This window comes from Cavia porcellus, unplaced genomic scaffold, assembly GCF_034190915.1.
Source record: "Cavia porcellus strain 051 isolate PalLab524CR breed Dunkin Hartley unplaced genomic scaffold, mCavPor4.1 scaffold_7, whole genome shotgun sequence".
Classification (NCBI taxonomy): domain Eukaryota; kingdom Metazoa; phylum Chordata; class Mammalia; order Rodentia; family Caviidae; genus Cavia; species Cavia porcellus.
In genome coordinates, this window is record NW_026947490.1 from 79,822,007 (window position 1) to 79,843,583 (window position 21,577).

At 44.4% G+C, this 21,577-nt stretch overlaps 1 protein-coding gene across 4 annotated transcripts in view; it reads left to right on the top strand.

The window, feature by feature from the left end:
- Positions 1 to 823: 823 nt before the first annotated feature.
- Positions 824 to 21,577, top strand: part of Fyn (FYN proto-oncogene, Src family tyrosine kinase) — a 193,218-nt gene continuing 172,464 nt past the window's right edge. For 2 of the 4 annotated variants that reach the window (XM_063252370.1, XM_063252375.1), the window contains exon 1: positions 884 to 903. The gene's annotated coding sequence lies outside the window, so the exon portion shown is untranslated. Of the gene's footprint in view, positions 904 to 21,577 lie in introns of all 4 variants that reach the window. The other 2 variants (XM_063252372.1, XM_063252374.1) reach the window with 2 other exon arrangements.

Below are 21,577 nucleotides of genomic sequence, written 5' to 3' on the forward strand. Positions count from 1 at the left end.
ATTTTGCTCCTCACTTAGTTTTAGTTTGGCCAGAAGACACGCTGCGATCACCATCCTAACACTTTATCTTCCAATCCTCAAATAGAAAAGCAAAGGGTGCTGCTCCTCTGTTCGAGGCAAATTCTCTCGGTTTGGGGGAAATGGCAGGTGCTCATCTCCAGTGGCTCCTGCAACTTTCCTCAAAGCAGAATTGCAGTCAATATCACCTTCCTTCTACAGCTCTATCCCATCGTTGCGCGACTCCTCACAGACCTTAAAGCACGCACACACCTCTTCCTTCACCTCGCATCCTCTCGCACACTGGCTGCACGCGCGCCAGGACGCCGGCTGCCACAGCAATGCTCAGCCCACTGGGCGGCCCCACCCAGGGCCGTCCCGCCCCCATCCTGGACACCAATGGCTACCATCCGTGCCTCCAAGGGGCCCTTTTGATAGGCAGCCAGACCTGCCACTCTCAGGCGCGCCCCGCCCCCTCCTCGCTCCCCGCCGGGGCTGGAGGGGCCGGAGCATCAGCGCGAGTAGCTGCGAGCAGCCGCGGCGGTGGCGCCTCGTTGCAGTTGCGCCATCTGTCAGGAGCGGAGCCGGCGGGGAGGGGGCTGCGGGAGAGGAGGAGGGGTCGCGGAGCCGGAGGCTGCCGAGACTCGCCCGCCGGCCGGCCGCGGGAGCAGAGGCGAGGCTGCGCTCAGAGCCCGCGTCCTCCGCCGTGCGGCGCGCGCCGCGGACTCCCGGGGCGCACACAAAGCAGCCGCCCGCGCCAGGGAGGCACCGGGCCGCCGGGCCGGGTACACCGGCGCCGCCCCCTCGGCTCCCGGGCCCCGCGGAGCAGCCGGAGCCGCCTGGCCGCGCCGGAGGAGGGCGCGGAGAGGACCATGCGCCTGGGCGCCGGAGCCGGGCGCCGCGCAGGTAAGCGTGGGGATGCGCCGCGAGGCCGCGGGATGCTGCGGAGGCCCGGGCCGCGACCCCGCCGTGCGCACCGCGCTGCAGTCCCCGGGTCGCCGCGCTCCGGGGAGCCCCGCGCTCGGGCTCTTCCCGCGGCCGGGACCCGAGACAGCTCCGCGGGGTGCGGCCCCGGGCGGCGCTGGGATGGAGGGGCCCATTTCCTCGGGAATTGGCTGGCGAGAGAGGCTGGCGCGGACTCGGCCCCCGCCCTCCTTTCGGGGCCCCCCGCGGGGACCCGGGCTGTGTGTGTTGTTTTAATGTCAGGGATGATGTAATCACTTAATAATTGATGCCCCGTGCTGCTTCCCTCCCCACCCAAACCCTGCCCCACTCCTCCACCTCTCGGCCTCCTCCCTTGGCGGCCCTCGCCTTCCCCACAGCATCCTCCTTCCTATTTCTGGCACCTCCCTTGCACTTCCCCCATCCTCCCCTTCACTCTTCCTGTGTCACCACCCACCCACCCTTCCCCTTTCCCCCCTGTCCCCCACCCGTTCTGCTCCTCGGGCTCCTTTCTCCTCCCTCCCCGCTCACTCGCTGGATTTCCTCTCTACTTCCCTAGATCGATGGCTGTTTTTGTTTGGTCTCCTCCCCTCTCTTATCTCTGCGGCCAGAGGCGAGGGGACTGGGCCAGAAAGAGGCCACTGAGCTTGGACCCATTGGGATTTACTGGGACTCACTGGGGAGAGGGATAATAAAATCACCCTTCTTGCCCCTCCTTCCTCTGATAAATCACAGAGGCTCGCCGAGTGTGTGTGTGTGTGTGTGTGTGTGTGTGTGTGTGTGTGTGAGACACAAAGAGCCCTTTCTGTGCATAGAGAGGAGACACAAAGTACCCAAGGATAGGCACGATGCTTCTTGTTTCTCTACCCTGGGGCTTTCCTTTCTTTCCAGTGAAGCAGCTGATCTCTCAGGGTCTTTCCTGCCACATTCACCAAATTAAAAAGAAAAAAGAAAGAAAGGCTCCCTAGATGCCGGGTGGGGTGGCAGGTGCCGGCATTTTGCTGTGTGCACAGACCAGCAGTGTTGACTGGCAGCTGCAGTGTTCTTAGATTTTTAAGGAAACATGATTCCAGCCGTCTTGAGAGTTGTTTTACTTTTAAGTGGCCTCCCCACGCTTCGTTTTCCTCGTCTTTGAGGAAGCAGTTACTGAAAGCTTGGGTGGGATACATTGGTGTAACATGAGAAGGATTTTGTTTCTGAATCAGAATTAAATTAGTGTTTGACAAGAGTGAGGCAGCCTGACTTGTTGTTTCTCTCATCTAAAGCAATAGCTTTCTGAAGTGCTTTGAAGCAGAATGGCTCTGCCCAAAATGCTGTTTGCCTTTTTATTGAAATAAGTATCCGGGAACATCAATAAAACGGCATGGAGTTGTCATTTGGAAGACCACTGGAGTTTGTGCCCTGCCCACCTCACTGTAACCTTTAGATGCCCACATCCTTTCTGTCACCAAGGGAGCAATGGCACCCTTTGAGCAGTCTTTCTCCCCAGTACCTGCCCCATGGGAACAGTGCTTTCAAGAGGAAGGGACTCAGACTTTCAGAGGAAGTGGTTTAACTATCAGAGTCTTTGGGGCACTTAGGTGTGAACAGGAGATATAGAACTCTGAACCATCAGATTATTTTCTCTTAAAGTGGAAATGTTCATGCAAATCTGGGGCTTCATGTTTGATTTTGTAAGCTGGTGGCACGTGCCTAATGGACAGGATCAAAATGAGGTTGACTCTTACTGATCCCTAAAAGCACAACTCAACTTTCAGTTACCCTACTGGCTCAAGTTTGTTCTTCAAGAAGTTTGGTAGAAACTAGTTGTCATGGTTCATTACATATTTACTTCTGCACTTTCTAAGGATGTTCATCTGGAAACTTTTAAATTAAAAAGGTAGAGTTAGTGAGAGTGCTGTAAGAACAAAGGCTTGTTTGAAACCAGACTGAGCAAGGAAAGTCAGTTTACAATAAATTCATACTGTGTTGACCAAGTTTAAGAAACTTAATGATAAGGTTGAATGTGAACAAATGCACACCCTGCCTTCCTTTGGATCTTGGAACCCCATCTGACTTGATTGAAGTTTTACTTAACTTTTGGGGCCCAGCACAAATGCCAAATCCTCTGTGGAAGCTTCTCCCATCTTCTGCCCGCAAAGCACAGCATCATACCTCCAGTTTGGTTTTTAGACTTCTGTTTCTACATTTTTACCATTAATTGGTCTTCATAGTGAGAAAAGGAATCTGATCGTATTTGTCTCATTTCCTACCAGGTTTTTGCCTTACAAGGGACTCAGGGGTTTCATTTAAAGATGCGTACATGTGAGTTAGCTCAACACCTCTTCTAATTAGCCTGTTAGTAGTCATTAAAAAAAGCCCACAAACAAATAATGGCTCAAATGCAATAGGTGTTTAAACTTGCTTATTTAATAGCTTCTGGTCAGAGGTGGTTTTCCGACATGCAGTGATTCTGGATCCCACATCCCTGTCTTGCAACTTCCCAATTCCCTACCTTTCCATTGTATCCTATTTCAGCTGACAGATGGGGCAAAAGAAAGAGTAGGGGTCCAAGCATTTTTGAAATGCCTTGGCCTGGAACTGACAGCTATCACACCTACTCACGGTCCTTTGGTGAGGCCAAGTCATATGACCACATTTAATTACACGGAAGCCTGAGAAATGTAGGTTAATCGTAGGCCTGGGAGGGTAGGGAAGGGTCAATGTTTTGGTGTGTATGGTGAACAGCTTTGCCAACCAATGCCACTTAGCAGGGCATGTCCCCTAAGCTCAAGAAGTGTGTAGGCTACGGAAATTAAATGGAAACTTAGAGCAAACACTCACCATTGCTTTAGTTCTTCTGAATTTATATGCTCAAATATTTTCATCTTAAGCACGTTAAAAAAACCAAACCTGCATTTTTTGTCATGTCTCAAGGGGCCACTTTTCACCCAGTAATCTGATGGTCATCTGATACTTCCTGTGTTGAGTTTGATGTGGTTCTTTCCCTCCAGAAGCACTTTTGCGGACCTAGTTTTTTTTTTTTTTTTTTTAAATCTGGGGATTCCATAGACTCCAAAAGTGGCTAGCAGGGTCCTTAGGAGTCACAGTACTACTGTCTCTTTAAGCAGAGTAGGAGAGGCAAAACTTCTCATCCCAAGGGCATGCAGCTTCCTAATGGGAAGGCCTGCAGCCTTACCCAGCTCCTCCATAGCAGCTGTCTGATACTGTCTTTGAATTCGGTGTATTCTGTAAAGGTTACGTGAGCTTCTCCCCCTCCCAGAGCAAGGAAAACTGTTAATGTTCTGCGTGGCCTCTGTTTTCCACATGCCTCCAAATTGTTGGAGCAATTCTGCCCCTATCAGCCATCATAATTAATAATGCATTTTTTGCTATGAATACTTCATTATATTCATCTGTTCAACAAATAATCAGCCTAGGTTTTTTTTTTTGGTCTTTTTCATTGTTATCAGTACCGGGGATTGAACTCACGACCACCTGCTTGCAAAGCAGGTACTTATGCCGCTGAGCTAAATCCCCAGCTCCCATAGTTTGTTATTTTATACAAGTATTGGATAGATGGGTGATGGGAATGAGTAATTCTGCTTTTTAGGAACTTATACTCTAGCTAGAGGAGATTAAAATAATAAATAATAGCTAACAGTTATTGAACATTTGCACGTGCTGTTGTCTGTTTAAACTCTAATCTTAACAATAAGGGTATAAAGGAGTTTCACTCATTAGTCAGATGGGAAATTGAATCAATTTTTAGTAACTTATTAAGTAACTAACCCAAGATCATATAGCACTAAATGGTAGAGGCACAATCAGGCCCAGTTAGTCTGTCTGCTGAGCCCTAGTCTTAAGCCACTCTACAATATTTGCAATACTATGTAAGGATGGAATGATGATATTAATGGTACGTGTTATAAGGAGAGAATGACGGCAACATTTTGGAAATTGAATCTCCTAGTGGTTGAGAAAGAAAACTTTGTGCACCAAGATAATTTAATATGCAGACCCTATGACTCTTCTGGGGTATAAAAACATAAAATAAAAACTGAAAACAAGAAAACAAAGCATGTTGATATTGGAAGCAGTTTTACCATTTGATTCTTTAAACTGGATCTTTCTGTAGTCCACTGATAGGTCTATATGAGTTGGTGAATTATCTACCTATTTATTCATTCATTGTATTTACCATTTGTCAGGCATTAAGGTAGATGTTTGGGAGCAAAAGGAGAGAATGATCTTGTCCCAAAGAACTTACCTGCTAGCTCAGCAGGGAAATGAAGAAGTGTCTGACTGTTGTAAATGCTGTGATTCTGGGGCTCCACATGGGTACAACAGAACATGCAGAAGGGAGCATGAACTCAGCAAAGAGGTGGAAAAGTGGGACAGCAGGCCTCAGAGAGGGCTGGAGGAGGAGGAGGAGGAGGAGGAGGAGGAGGAGGAGGTGTCTGAGAGTACAGTTGGTTAGCTGAGTGTTATGGGAAGGCCCCTGGCCTGGAAAGAGCAGCCCAGAGGGTGAACACACACACCACTGGGGATGCTGTAACTAGTTCAGGGCCACATAGGGCGACAGAAGAGAAATGGACAAAAGGGGGAAGTCAGATTAGAGGAGACACTGAGGAGATTCTTGTAGGTACTTTGTCCTAACTGCTGTTGAAGATGTGTAAGTGGAGATGCAGCTTTGACCTGATTGGTGTTTTATAAAGCTCACCTGGCCACAGTGTGGGCTTTGGGCCAGAAATAGGCAAGCTAGTTACTAAATGCAGGCCAGGTAGCTACTGGATGCAGAGCAGGTAGTTACTGGAAACTCGGATGAGCGATAGATGAGGATCTGAGTGGAAGTGGGATAAAGTGAGAAAGAGAGCGGGCAGATTGGAGGTGGACGGAGGGATGTTTGGGAAACAAGGTGGAGAGAAACAGGAGGCTAGCAGTGCAGTCAGACCTGCAGGGCGGGGATGTGCAGAGGCATGCATCACTGTGGGCCTCCAAGTAGAAGTGTCTCCCAGGCAGTTGTGCAGATGGTTCTGGAGCGAGGGATAAAGAGTAAGACTCAAATATAAATTTATTAGCAGCAGGTTACAGAAACCTGAAGCCATGGATGTGAAAGGTTGTCCAGAGAGGGTATGTAGTGTAGAAAGAGCAGACAGGGCCAAGGGTGAGCCAGGGAACGGAGGAGGAACAGCACAAGATGTGAACCAGAGATGTGCAGGGTATTGGTTAGTAGCCAGGGCTGCAGAGCAGCAAGATACGGCATGAAAGGTGCAGCTGGATTTAGCGCCAGCGATTTCTGAGCCTGGCCAGAGCAGTGTCAGGGGAATAGAGTGATGAAAGTCTAAAATGCTGCTGCTCCCCAGACCAGGGTAGAAGCGTGCAACTAACCTTACAGAGCATACAGCCATGACGGTCTCTTTTGTAGTTGTTCAAGGGCTGAGGTCATAGGACAGAGTCTTAGGTCATGTGGTCGAACCTGTTCATTTTACTTTCAAGGGAAAATGTGACCTGGAGGGATTCAGTGACCTGTCCAAGGTGACTGGCCTTTCAGCTCAAGTGAGAGGCAAGGTGAAGAGTCTGGAGATGGTGGTGTAGGGGACACGTGGAACCCCTTCCAGCTGTATGACTGGGCCAGCTTGTCTAACCTCTTGGCACGTCCTTTTCCTCCTCTTTAAAATGGAGATGAAAGTTCTTGATAGAGGAGGAATGACTGCAGGGATTCAGTGAGTTGACAGATGTAAAGCACAGCTGTACTTCACATGAGGAAAAACTATGCGAGTGTTTGCTGCGGCTAATACATATGTCTGTACATGTACAGACGTGCAGACGCGTACATATAAATAGCCTCTAAGGCAGGGAGGATTAAAATACATGCATATAAAGACATTTTGAACAGGGCCTGGTGGTGCAGGCCTGTCCTCCCAGCACTCTGAGAGAAACAAACAGTAGGACTGTCAGGTTCAAGCCCAACCTGGCCAATTCCGTGACTTCACAAGACCCTGTCTCAAAATAAGGAGATTTTAAGGCTCAGTGAGAAGACCCTGGGTTTAACCCCCAGGACTACAGAAGAGCAGGGTGGGGCAGAGAGAGACATAAAAAGGAATTTTGGGTGTTTTAGGAAAAGATACAGATGATTGTCACTTCTGGGTCAAGAATGTCAGGAAAGGTAGGGAATTCCTTTAGTGGTGTGATTGAAAACAGCAATTTTAGCAAGACTTTGTAAGAAATTCAGAGGCTTCTTTATTCTTGAAAATAGAAACATGAAAACATTCTGAATTCAGCCTTATAAATGGTCTCTTTGTTTTAGTCAGACTAGAGTTTTAACCTATTTCCAATGAAGTCCCTTGAGTTTGACTTCAGAATGTAGCTCGACTTTCTGAAAGTAAAGTGAATAATACAGAGTAAGGAAAAAACATGGAGCCTGACTGTCACGCCCCTGATTCCTGAGGGGAAAGAATGACTTAGAAGGAAAGAATCGCTTTTTTCGGGTGTTTCCAGTTGAGCAAATCAAATTTTTAGCTACTAAAACAGATAAGTAGCCCAAACAATACATCCAGATGGACTTGGGTGAGAAGCAGGATAGACCATCTAGGCATAAGTGGCACTCTGGACTTGATTAGAATGCACTAATCCTGGAAGGATATAAATTGAGCTGGATTTATAGTCTAATAAAAATGTGGGAGGAAAAGATAATGCTTACTGACTCATGAAACTTTAACAGTGTTCGTGAGACAGAGTTGTACTACTGAGATGAAAGCCCGTAACCATTCGAGCAGCCCGCTTGCAGATGGGCTGCCCTGCCTCCCCTGCGAGAAGCTGCAGCCTGCCTCCCTGCCATCCGTCTGCAGAAGCCCTGGACCTCAGGCAGCATCTTGTTGACTTGGACAAATCCGTATTGAGCACCCATAACCGTGAACTTTGGGAGGAAACAAAATGCAGCGTGGGAAACTCAGCCTGTTGCTGAGCAGGGGGCTACTTGTTTCTGGGCTTGTCCCCCCTGTCTTTGATGATCTAAGAAGCACGCAGCAGACCACAGCGGCTTGCCCCTCCCTGAAGACATGTACCTTCACTGAACCCTGGAGGCCTGCATTCAGTGCTTTATGTACAGTAATTTACTGAATCATAACAATGCTCCGCGGCACACACAGTATTATTATCTCCATTAACCCAGTGGAGAGACTGAGGCTCGGAGCTGTAAAGTGACTTGCCCACTGTTACGTAGTTAATAATAGTGAGGCCTGAACTCGCTCTTGCTCCTGCTCCCAGCTGTAGTGCCTCCTGCCCTGCTCTTGCCTCGCGTTGCAGTTCCTTTTCTGTTGTGCACTGGGGAATGGAAATGCACCTTATGCCTGCATGGAGACCCCCTTGCCGATGACTCCGCCGAGCTCCTTGGAAGCTTCCCTTCACTCCTGCCTCAGAGCTCACACGCCCCTTGTCTACCCCTCATGGTCGCCCCGTCAGTCTGGCTCATCACAGCCTGACTGGTGAAGCAGAGGGGGTCCCCTTAGAGGGACAGGATGGTCTGGCCTTGTACGTTGACTTGTGAGCTCTTTGGAAGTCAGAGGCTTGCAGCAAGCTCAGAAGGCCAGCTGCGGTGGTGGGAGCAGGTGGAAAACGGTAGAGCTCACCAGTCAGCCAGTCAGAGGGGGCGAGTGCGTCACAGGAGCACACTCGTGTTTTAGAAGGTCTGGGTGTTTAAAGGTGCTTGTGGGAATTTATCTGAATTCAAACTTCTTCATTTTCTTCAGAGCTTCCATCTTTGTGGTATCCAAAAATAGTAGATTTTTCAGGAGTTGTGTAAGGATTCCATCTGGCTCAAATCGAAAAGTAGGACTTCAATGAAACATTAAAAACGAGCTGGATCTCTTTTTCCCAAGACTCTTTTAACCCCCAGAAAAATTCACGACTGTATTTCTGTGAAATCCTGCCCAGTTTAAATTCTACTGAAAAGGCAAAGGAACACGAACAACTTCTTTCATTTCCATACAAATATGTCTATTCAGAAACCATTTTAAATGCTGTCACTTTTAAAGTTTGCTTTTGGTTGCACTTTTAATATTTCAGTCGAGAGGTGTGATATAATACATACATATTATATTACATGTATGTGTACATATCTGTACATCTCATTTATTTTTAAAAGTATTGATTTCTTTTAATGATTTCTCTGGTTGCTCTCAGAGTTTGGAGGATATCACTTTATATTCTGTAGTTTGTTTTCTACCCTAGAAATACCAATATACCACTTCATTGATTTTAGAGGTAAAACTCAGGGCTGAGTTATCAATGAACTGCTAACTTTCTGTCATTTTATATCTTTTGCTGTTGTGTCCTCTTTGAAAATGTCATCGTGTGGTTGTCCTTTGTACACCTTTGCCATTTCCTCATCCTCTTGATGCTTTCTCCTTTTTTGTTAGTACATGTGTGCAGTACATAATGTTCACACTCCTAGCGTGCAGGTGGTGCATCTATGCAGCACGCCCATTCGAGTTTTCATTCCCTTTCCCTTCCCTCCCCCACCTCCATTTCTCAATCTCTTCCCATTGGAGAAAGAGTTAGTGTCTCCCTAATTCCTACTGTCCATCCTCCACTCTGCTCTTTATAATTTGTATTTAGATCAGAGAAACTGTTTGCAGCTTGTTATTTTCTCTGTCCAACTATAGAATGTGGTGCCATGTGTCACAAGGTTCTCAGCTGATGTTTATTTAGACAGGCCCTGGGGCAAGGTCTTGAGCTGTATAGTTGGTTTCCTAGGGCTCTGGGGTGTTAGGCTGGCATCCTTCTGGATATTGAGCTTCTTCTGTATTTTTTGCTAACATATGAAACTTAAACTTATGTGTCTGATCTACCCCACCCAACATCATGATCTCAAGGCGCATCCATTTTTCCACAGGTGACTCAAATTTATCTTTTTAACAGAGTAGTGCGCTGATAGCACATTTTCTCTATCCATTCATCTGTTGATGGACCTGTCGACTGCTTCCAGGGTTTAACTTCTATGAATTGTGTTGCTATAAAAATGGGTATACATGTATCATTGTAAGGTGATGTCTTTAACTCTTTTGAGAAGATTCCTAGAAGGAAAAAGGCTGGGCCAAATGGAATTTTTAGTTTTAGTTTTTTGAGGACTCTCCATAGTGGTTGTATATTCTACCAACAACAGGGAAGGCTTCCTTTTCTCCCACAGACTCATTTGTCTGTATTATTTCAGTATTTGATTTCTTGATGGTAGCCATTCTTTCTGGGTTAATCTGGGTTAATGGAATCTCAGTGGGTTTTTAGTTTGTATTTGACTAATGGCCAGCAATATTGAACATTTCTTCATGTATTTATTGAGCATTTGGACTTCTTCCATAAGGTGTCAGTTAACTTCAATTGCTCATTTTTGATTGAGTTTTTTATTTTGTAAGTTATAATTTTTTTGAGTTCTTTATGTATTCTAGTATTAGTTCTCTGAGGAGTAGCTGGCAAAATTTTTTTCCCATACTATAAGATATCTTTTCACTTTTTTTTTATTAGAAACTTTTCAATTTGATATGTTCCTGTTTGTTGGTTCTTGGTACTGTTTCCTGGGCAACCAGGGTTCTGTTCAGAAAGTCCTTGTCTATAACCATGACTTCAGAAGTTTTCCCTATTTTTATCTTCTAGTAGATTGCTTCTGTTTTAATATTTAGTTCTTTGATCTGTTTTGATTTGAGTTTAGTACATGGTGAGAGATGTGGGTCTAGATTCACTTTTCTGTGTGTGCACAGGTAGTTTTCTCAGCACCATTTATTTAAGAGGCTGTCTTTCCTCCCGTGTATGTTTTTGGCCCCTTTTTCAAAGAGCAAACAGTTGAATGTGCTCGGGGTTATTTCTGCATTCTCTCTTCTGGTTCATTCATGTCTGTTTCTGTGCCTGTACCATGCTGTTTTCAATCCCTGTAGCTTTGTTATATAACTTCAACTCCAGGGCTGTATTCTCTCGATGTGTTACATCAGTGGTTCTTTGGTAGTTTGCAAATAGCAGTTGTTTCACTCCCATACTTTCTAGGTGAGTGAGGTGTTGATTCGTGTCAAAGTGGAGGTGCCAGCTGATTTGAATCCAGGTTCTTTTGCCATTTCCCTTTACTAACAACCCGGTGAACAGCAGCAGAAAGACCTGAGTCTGGCCTTTTTACATACCACTGACTCCACATCCTTCTCATTCATACCTGGGTCACCTCATTTACCACTATGTTAGCTTGGATAGCCAGACTTCCTAGCGTTGCCTCTTTAATATGGAACACTGTCTGTGTTCTGGCTTTTGTTTTTCTTTCCTGGAGTCCTCGAGTCTTTTCTTTTCCTTAAAATTCTGTCTACTCATTGAGACCCAGCTAGAGTTCTAGCCAATTCCTTCTCTTGAATGAAACATTCCTGTCTCTCACTTACTTCCTAGGAAATGGTGCCTTATATTGTTACTTAAATCCTGACAGATGAAATCCAAAGTTTGGAGAGATTTAAGAGAAATGGCCCAGGTTCACATTTATGTTTTTAATTTAGCTAAGACTAGAGTCCAGGTCTCCTACCAAACTGTTTGCAGCTTGTTATTTTTGCTGTCCACGTATAGAATGTGATGCAGTGTCTCATAAGGTTCTCAGCTGATATTTATTTAGACAGGCCCTGGGGCAAGGTCCTGGGCTGAAAACTTGGTTTCCTAGGCCTCTGGGCTATTAGGCTGACATCCTTTTGGATATATATATATATATATATATATATATATATATATATATATTGTCTTTTTCCTTTTCCTTTTCCTTTTTTATTGGTACCGGGGATCAAACTCACGACCACACACTTGCAAGGCAGGTACTTGTGCCACTGAGCTAAATCCCCAGCCCCAATCCTCTTGGATATTGAACTTCTGTATTTTCTTGTAACAGTAAGTTTATTTTCTACTACCTGACATGGTTTCCCATCGGTAATTTGTCTTTTTTTTTTTTTTTTTTTTTTTGTCTTTTTCCTTTTTATCGGTACCAGGGATCGAACTTACGACTGCCTGCTTGCAAGGCAGGTGCATATGCCACTGAGCTAAACCTCCAGCCCCGGTAATTGTTTTAAGACCATTTTAGAAACTACTGTTGTCATCTTGAGAATGATACGTGTTGAAAGAACTTTTGTTCAAAATCTCGAGCTTTTTGTTAAAAATTTATGGTGATCAAAGAAGGACCTATTTCTTTGCCCTCTGCCATTATGTTTTTTGGCCAACATAATTTTTCACCCAAAAAGTAAAAGCAAAAAGGGGAAAGTTATCAATAGAACAGAGTGATAGGGAAGACCAGGAAGTGAATGCAAGAAGTTTCAGAATCTGGAGAGCGGCAGAACACAGTAGTGAATGATGGAAGAGAAAAGACAGCCGAGTAGGCTGCTACCACTGTGCCCCAAAGTTTGAAAGGCAGGGGGCTGGAGATTTAGCTCAGCGGCATAAGCACCTGCCTTGTAAGCAGGCAGTCGTGGGTTCGATCCCCGGTACCGATAAAAAGGAAAAAGACAAAAAAAAAAGAAAAAAAAAAAGTTTGAAAGGCAGGGAAAACAAATACCCTTTATTACCCCTGCCCGTGTTTGGACCTCTAAAGGCAGCGCTCAGCAGAGTCCTTCAGCCATGTGGAATGCACCTTTGGCTAGGGGAGTGCCCTCCTGTCCACTCATTAGTGGTGTTTTTTGTGGCATCCTTTGAAGAATCTCCTTAGCAGATAGGAGCATTCTGTCCTGGACTTAAGGTCCTACAAAGAAAGATGCGACACTGCGGCTCAGCGTCAGCCTCTCTTTGTATATCCTTTCAAAGAATGGTAGGAAATAATTTTTATAAAACGTGCTCCATGCTTGGGGGAGGAAATACTTTAGGTCATTTCTGTAACAGGTTATAACAGCACAACAGGGAGTGTTTATCAAGAATTCATTAGGAGGCTTCTCAGCTGCCTGTGAACAGTGCACTGGGATTCCTCATTAATGACCTGCTCTGCTTGGCCTCACCTGGATGCTTGGGCTGAAGAACAGTTGGAGCGCTTTCTGTGGGTGTAGGCCAGCACCTACAGTGAGAAGAGGAGAGTCCCTGATGTTTCTGTGTTGTGTGAAATGTTGTTGTGAGCTTAGGGAATCGGTGATGAGGTGTTTTTCTCGATTAACCATATACTGACTGAGATTTAAACCCTTTTCTATCTCCTCCCCATCAGTGCAACCACTATGTTAAATGTAGGAAGTCACACAATGCTCTGACAAAACGTACTCTCCTCTTCGTGTGTGTCTACCCAAAGGGCTCATATGCAGGTGCTTTTGTGCATGCGATTGTCAATATTGTCCATTTTTATTACTAAGCTTTTAGAAGGCTGTGAAACACTGTACTAAACTGTGTACATACTAAATGCTTGTTGATTATGAGTCTAAGCTTCTAAGTTAGGAAGTCTTGCCTGTGTTTTCAGTAGTACTTCTGGAATGAGATACATCTAGAGAAAACTCCATGTGTGTATTAATCAGTTTCTTGCCACAGACCAAAATACCAGATGTACACAATTTCAAGAAGAAAAGATTTGCATTGGCTGATGATTTCAGAGGTTTCACTCCATGACTGACTGGCTCCAAGCGAGAAGTATAATGGCAGAAAGGTGTGGTGGAGGAAAGTTGCTCACCTCATGGCAACCAGGAAGCAGAGAGCAGGGGAGAAGTCAGAGAGAAAAGCAGCAGCCAGGAAGAAGGCTGCACACTCCTAGGTCATGGCCCAGTGACCCATCTCCTCTGCAGGCCCACTTCCTAACGTAGTACATTCAGCTGTGAACTCCTTACTGAACGAACACACCGATGAATTTCACCTTCCTAAAGCCTCACCTCTGACTGCATGAGACTTTTGAAGGACATTTTTGATCCAGATAACAGTGTCACATCTTACATCTTAGGTCTTCTGCCTTGATAGATCTTTACAATCAAGATTTAGAATTCAGATTTTGGTTGTATGTAATGTTTTAGAATCTACCTTAGGCTCCATTTTGGGTGAAACTCCCATGATGCTACTTTCTAACGCTTCCTGGAAACCATGGTGAAAGAATAGGTAATGTGCTGCACCTCGCCTATTTGTCATCTACGTGTAGTTGATTCTGCAGTTCTCACCGTCTTGGAGTAATTATTTAACATATTTATGATTTAAGATGCTAAGAGTTGAAGGCACTTCTATTAGAAGCTGTGTGTGAACAGCAAGGAGGGAAGAATCTCTATAAAGACTGGTGCTAGAACAGCCAATTAAGATGTTCTAAGAGAATAAAGAAAAACATCAGCGGAAAGTGGGAATTAAGCTTCATATGGTTGCCAGCTAAGGGTAGTGAGAGGTCTAAGGTGTCAGGGACATGATGAGTGACACAGCGGGTATGGAGGAGCCAGAAAGTGAAGAGGGCCTTGGCTGGGAAAACCCAGGGACATGGGGAGTTCTAGTCTGATGCAGATGCGAGAATGGCTTCCTGTTGAGACTAAAGATAGTACATAAGAAGAATTCAAAAAAACAAAGTCATAGGCCCCTTTCGTCCTTAGCGTATATGTGTGTGTGTGTGCATGTATATGTGTGTATGTATATGTATGTATGCATATACACGTGTGTGCACACACATGTGTATGTGTATCTGCATGTTGCCATTTTGTTTTGAATCCTGGATGAGTATTCTAGACCTTGTATCTTGAGCAGCTGGTTTAGGGGGAATATTATTTTGCATTGGTGTTTAATTTATTTCCTCTTCCTCCTAGTCCTTGTTGTCCTGGGAGTCTCCTCATTGAGGCTAAGGATTCTGTTACTTCAGGGAAAAGACAGCATGGTCAAGGACAAAGAAGACATTGTTCATCTTTTGATGTCTGCAGTGGGCCCCTCAAGCATGTTTCAGAGACCAGAGTTAGATTGGGCCTTCGTTTAAGAGGCGAGCTTTGTTGGAAGAAAAGGATTTGTGGATTCCGAGGGGCCGGATCTTAATACATACTGTGCCATGTGGGAGGGAGGCCGCCTGATGGTTTCTGTTCCCTCAGGAAGGCGAAGATCTCTTCCTGGGCTGGTGGCAGAAGTCTAGAGTTAATAAAGTGGATGGAGCGCTGAGATCCAAAGCTCATGCTTCACAGCTTCTGCCTCAGGGGTCATTGAGATGCTGGAAGCCCTCAAGCAGGGGCAGTTGCACTGAAACTCAGGAAGAGAACCATCTTTACTGCGCCCTGAAGTGAATGGGGCGTGTTTAGGCAGACACAGGCCCTGAGGTGGGTTCTTCAGTCCTGCCTCTGGTGTAAGGGAAAGCTCCCCTGTCCTGCTTTCCCCCTTGAGTCAGAGCAGAATAGAAGGAAGCCTTCCAGTCTTACCCCTGGAGATTGGCTGGGACATGACTGCAGGTACCGCGGAGCCCCAGGGAGGCAGTGACCAGTGGTGCGAGCAGAGCCAGGTCTGCACCCAAACACATTCCCCCGGGGCCAGCCAGGGCTGGGAGCACAGCACCTGACCCAGACGCCCTGTGGGCAGGGAAGTGTAGTCTCCCTGCTAGGACGGAGGAGGGAAAGGAAAAGGAACAGCCCTGAGAGGCAGCTGGAAGCCAGCTTGATTGGACGTACTGCCTAAAAGCAGATAAAGCTTTAACTCTGGAGAGACAGCGTTGTCTGGAAGTCCCATGACCAGCAGGTCAGTGATCCTAATCAGACTGAGTTCAACCATTGAGGAATGAAATAGCATCTTTTCCATAGAGTGGAGAAGTATACATTTTATGCCTGCCCCACTGCGTTTAGGCTATAATTTTGCCTTTTTTCTTTACGCAAGTGTACTTACATTCATAGAGAACACTTTTCTCTTTGAGTAAGCCATGGCTGAGTATACATACCTGTCCTGGGCTTCACTGGGCCAGGAAGTGACACTCTGTCCTCTCAAGGGACCAAGCTGGCTGCCTGATACTTCAGAATATGGTGGGGACATGGATTTCTCTAGCTAGTGGTGCTCTGGAAGGAAAGACTCAGTTGCTTTCAGGCCTCAGGTCAGTGAAAATACTAGAACTTCATGTGTTTCTAGGAGGAGTTGGGAGACCAGGGCAGAATTTTTTGTATGTGAGATTCTTCACCTTTATACAGTTTTTAAAGGGAATAGGGTGAATACACAAATGATTTGCCTAAACATATGGGGAGATGGTCTTTATTTTCATTCACTCCCTGATCATTAAATAAAGCATCAGTTATGAAGGAATTCGTTTCCAAGTATGATTCTTAAGTTCTTATCGGAACACTCAACCGAGGGGGAAAACTTTTAAATTACGTTTCATCCCTAGTGTTCCTACAAAGATGATGCCACATTTCAGGAGATGTCTTTTAAAAGCTGCTATTCCTCGAAATACCTAGTAATTTTGGGAAGGAAGTCTTTAGAGCTGCTTTAAAAGTGGGCCTCGGGGCTGGGGATTTAGCTCAGCGGCATAAGCCCCTGCCTTGCAAGCAAGCAGTCGTGAGTTCGATCCCCGGTACTGATAAAAAGGAAAAAGACAAAAAAAAAAGTGGGCCTCGATTGGGGGGTACAGCAGGAGCTCCCTGTTGGGATGCTGCTTATGTATTTTCCTACTGAAGATTACTATCACGCTTTGACGTATCTCAGAATACATCTCATATTTCCCTTGACTATCAGTGGCAGCCGTGACAGGCAGTGATGAGGGAATCATAATTTTAAATCAAGGAATCAACATAGATAGAATTGTAGACTTAAAAAAAAAACACTGATTTTTTGACTGGCAGTTTTTATAATTTGGGCCCATAAAATAGTTCAACTCAAGATCTGTTTAAAAACAAAATTTCAAAAATTTAAAAGCAATCTATGTGTATTAGAAAAAAGTCATTTCCATCAATTCTCTGAGCGTTGACGGGATTATGAGCAGTGGTTCTTTTTTGCCACTCACCTTAGCTGGTGTTTTAGCTATGTCTCCAAGACTGTGTCACTGATATTTTTATGAAGGATGAATTGTTTTCAGTTTTCTCATAAAGTTGCCTGAAATCCCTTTAGAGTTGTATTTATAGTCAATATTTGAAATAAATATCACCGATTGGCATTTATGTGTATACCTCAATATTTCTCATTGAGAAAATAGCTCTTTTTGCAGACATAGGAGTCCCTGGTAAGCTTAGTGCAAATTCTGAAAAATGGAGGCTCTTACCAAGTAATATTTTTTATACTGAAATATATAATTATTTTTGTTCACATATTTTCACAGGTCTTTTTCCTTCATTGAGAATTCCTATCTTCAATAAGTACTTTTAACAGGCAGAACTTCTTAACAAGCAAAGCATGGTGACACATCCTATAATCCTAGCACTTTGGAGGCTGAGGCAGGAGGGTTCCCATGAGTTCGAGGCCAGCATATACTGTATAGTGAGACCCTGTCTCAAAAAACAAAAACAAAAAACACTTCTTAAGAAAATAAAATGCAGGGGCTGGGGATTTAGCTCAGCGGCATAAGTGCTTGCCTTGCAAGCACATGGTCGTGAGTTCGAGCCCTGGTACCGGTAAAAAAAAACACAAAAGATGCTTTATGGTCATTTTGCATTTTTGTCATATTTAGTCAAACAATAAGTCTTCTTGATTTCACTTCATTTTGGTATAGAACATAAATGTGAAAACCCAGAGTGCCATCAGAAGATTGCCACAAGCCAAGCTATGACAAGCCATAATATCAGAACTGACTCTTAGACACAATTCAGATTCTTACCGTTTAATGTGTTCAGTTTCTCCTCTGCTTTCATTAGGATAAATTTCAATATCTTCTGTTCACGAGCCTGATTTTCAATAACTATGGTGGGCTCAAGGCTTCCAGTGTCGAGGAAATGCTTTGATCAAGCATTTCCAACTGGTTTGAAATGGAGGCACTAACTTCAGAGGACTCTGTTGTGACGTGGCGGCACATCAGGGCTGAGTTAGAGCATCATTTCTCAGGCACGGTTACTCCTGGGCGAGGGTGACAGGCAGCAGGTGGAAAGGCACCTGCTGCTACATTGAAGTGCGTTACATTCAACACTGGCTTTGTCACAGAAACTTCCTAGTTCAGTTTTTCTTACTGGTTATACATGATACGAAAGTTGTCCGTTTGCACATCTCATGTCTTGCGTTGGGTGGGCTACAGCCAGTTGTTTGAATAGTTATGAATTATGCATATGCTGTCCCAAATGCTAAGGAACTTTCTGCTCCATAGGTTTCTTGAGAGTAGGAACATATATTTTTGTGTGTGTGTGCCAGGGATTGAACTCACAACCTCGAGTTTGCCAAGGAGGCACTTATGCCGCTGGGCTCAACCCCCGGCCCCAAGAACATAATTTTTAGCATCACAAAATTTGGATTTGCGTCATCACTACAAAAACAAAAATCATTTCAGCTTCTGCATTTATCTTACAGTCTACAGAAGCATTTACGATAAGTAATGTTTCACTGATGACAGACTGTACCTCCAAAGGGTATTTTGATTCCATGAAATAGTTGGAGGAAATATCAGTTTTTGAATTAAGAGATTTTGCTTGAAAACATCTGCTAATACTAACAGAAAATTAGAATCAAGTGACGGCTTTTGAATTTTTTTTTTTTTTTTTGCTCATGAGGCTAATACACTGAAGTTAACACTTTACATGTACGCACAAAAAACGGAACTCAAAAAGAAGCAACATCAATTTAGAACAAACCTTTTGATCCAAAAGAGTAGAGTTTCCTAGAATGCTGTTAGTGACCCTTCCGTGGCTGCATGGTTACAATCGACAGCAGCAACAGCACAGTCTTAATACAGTCACTCTCAGCATTTAAGTAATTGCTGGTACTTCTTTAGCAAGTTTGTGACTAGTGTTTTATGTACTCAGGGACATCATTTCTGTGCCCATCAGTATTGTAAATATCAATAAGTATTTTGTGCTATTTAGTATGCACTATCAATTTCTTGAAAAACATAATTTGGGTCTGGGATGTAGCTCATTGGTATAGCCCTTGCCTACCATGTGTGAGCTGCTGGGTGTGATCTGAACACCAAACAAACAACCAGAAACTTAGTATTTATTTTGCCATTATATTTTCAGGGTTTTTTTTTTTTTTCAGTTCATTACTGCCAAAATGGGTAATGAAAAATAAAATGGTATAATTATTCAATAACTGACAAAAACACAGTAGTTAGAACATTCAACGATTCCTTCCAAGATTTTTAGCAGGTCTATTTCCTGCAAACCCTTCACATACAACCTACCCTATAATGTTCTCTGCTTCCCATGAACCCTCCTGACTGGTGTTCTGTGCATCTGAGGCTCAGTATGGGTCACAACACAGTGACATCCAGTGCTGATACACTAAAGCTGTCACTTCACTTTACACATGGGCACCAGAAACTGAACTCAAAAAGAACTAGCATCAATTTAGAACAAGTCTTTTGACAGGAGAACCAATGTGGAATACTTCACACCACCAATCGAGACCGGTGCAGTTAGCTCCCCTGAGTTGCTTGTGCTGAAGTACTCCTTATTGTACTGGTGGGCAGCTTGCGCGCTGTTATTGCAAGAGAGTTGTTGCTTATGACAAGATTGGAGAAGAAGTGGATTGTCACTGGGTATCTTTCACATTCAATCCCACGTTAAGGTGGGCATCTCTTTACCATATGGTTCTCTCCTTGGTAGGGAGGCAGCACCATGGCAGGAGGGGTACGTACCAATCGAAGGAGACAAAACCCAATCCTGGAGAGGTTTAATGAAACTGAAAATAATGCTTGGTTTACAAAGTGAAACATCTTGAACAACTGCTCAGCCTGATGGACTACAGGAGAAAGGCAGCACTTTCACAGACCAGGTCAAGCATCATCCTACTCAGACACTGAGTCTTTGCTCTTGACCTGTCCAATCCCACTTTCCACATCAGCTGAGTGAGCTTTGAAAAATCTAACTGAAAGCCAGGTGTAGTGGTGCATGTCTGTAATACTAGCACTTTGGAGATTAAGAGAGGAAAAGTTCAAGGCTATCCTGGACTGTATAACAGAATGCTGTCTCAAAAACGGATAAATATACACACAAACATGCATGCACAAATACACACAGGCACACACACACACACACACACACAGAGAGAGAGAGAGAGAGAGAGATTTCGCTGAGATCACTTCACTTCCCTCAGTCTTCCTGTTGCAGCAGAATGAAGTTCAGCTCTTTACAGTGGCTCAGGAGTCTTTTCTGCCTGTCTGTCCTGCTCTAGATATTAAGGTTTCAGGGGATGCATATCTGGCTATCTGCTTTCTAAATGTGATTCAGTTTCTCAGGATTTTCTGTTTTTGTTTTGTTTTGTGTTTTGAGTCAGGGTCTCGCCGTGTATCCCAGGCCGGCCTTGAACTGCATTTCTTCTGCCACAGACCCTTGAGTGCTGGGATTATAGACATGCACCACCATGCCCAGCTTCTCAGGACTTCCTTGAAGGAATGAATGTAGTTTACTTGGAATTGAAAGAAAAAATGGGTGAGCAGAATATCATGTTAATTCATGAGAGTAGAGGAACTCAGACCCAAGTCACTAGGTCCCAAGTAACTAACAGTGTTAGACAGTAGAGTGTATGACAGCGCTGCATTCTCTTTGTTAGCTTCCACTGTGATTTCAGTCTCCCAGCGCCTGCCCACCTCGCGGAGGTAAACGTAAACCGTAAGGAGCCCATTGTTTTCATCAGAATTAGACCAGAGATTTTGTTTTAAGCACATTTGACCTACATAGCGCAGGAAAGTGCTCCCCTGGATGATCTGGAGAATTTGACCTGCAGAAGCTCTCAGGGACACAGGAAGGTGGTAGAGCAATACTTTGAAGTCACGATTTTGAGACCCCGTGTTCTGGCACAACTGCTTCCTATGGCTTCTCTTTTCAAAACATGCGACTGTTCAGTTTTGTCATGAATGCCTTTCCAAGGACAGTAAGTGGTTTTACACACTATGACATCGTTTCCATGGCAACTAATGTATCTTAGCAAAGAGCGACTGTGATAGAAGTAGGCTACGAAGGACAAATACAGAAATGGCACAGTGAAAAATGTAGGGCAGGATGTGTTGTAGTAAGGATTTTTTTCCTTTCTTTTTCTGATTTCTTGTTTAGGAAAACCTGTATAAATAGATCTGGGCTTCTTAAGTTTTACTAATAAAATTTTTACCGTACCCACGACTATATTATTTCCCTGACACAGTTCTTTCAGAGAGCACTGGGTAATTTTTGTCTGTTTGCTTTAGTGTAATGATAATTCAATGTATGCACATTTGTAATGTCATCTATTTTAAAGACATGCTGTCTTTGTCCTCCTTCCGCTCTGGGTACCACCCACTTCTCTGCTGCCTTCTCTTGCAGCTCTTCAGGGGACACTTGTCTACACTACCTGTCCGCACACCGCCTTTGTTAGCAGTCAAGGACCATTCCAATCAGGCTCTCACTGCCATTTGATCCAGAATAACCAGCTGGTCACAGCCTCATCTTCCAAGTCTTAGACAGTTTCTCTCTTTTAGAAGCAAATGTGCAGGTGTATCTTGCAAAGATTTCTACAAAACAGCAGGCTCAATTTATGTCAACCCTGTTTGTATGTATGTATATATATATATATATATTGTCATCCTGCTTTGTGAACCTGGTGTATTTGGATTATTGTATCATATAATAATAAAAATTCCTTTTATGCT